This window comes from Trachymyrmex cornetzi, unplaced genomic scaffold, assembly GCF_001594075.2.
Source record: "Trachymyrmex cornetzi isolate Tcor2-1 unplaced genomic scaffold, Tcor1.1 scaffold274, whole genome shotgun sequence".
NCBI classification, from domain to species: domain Eukaryota; kingdom Metazoa; phylum Arthropoda; class Insecta; order Hymenoptera; family Formicidae; genus Trachymyrmex; species Trachymyrmex cornetzi.
The window spans coordinates 12,075-12,357 of NW_017297416.1; positions in this window are offsets into that span (position 1 = coordinate 12,075).

The following is a 283-nucleotide window of genomic DNA, read 5'->3' on the forward strand; positions in this document are numbered from 1 at the left end:
CAGACATCGACATGGTCATGTTTGTCGAGCGCGGTATACGCGGTGGTCTGAGCCAGTGTACAAACAGCTACGCGGGAGCCAACAACAAATACATGACGTCGTACGATCCATCGAAACCGTCATCGTATTTGATGTACTATGACGTCAACAACTTGTATGGCTGGGCAATGTGTCAACCATTGCCCTACGCCGATTTTCGATGGGTCGACGACGTGCACAATTTTACGACCATCGCGTTAGATTCGCAGACAGGCTATATTCTCGAGGTGGATTTGGAGTATCC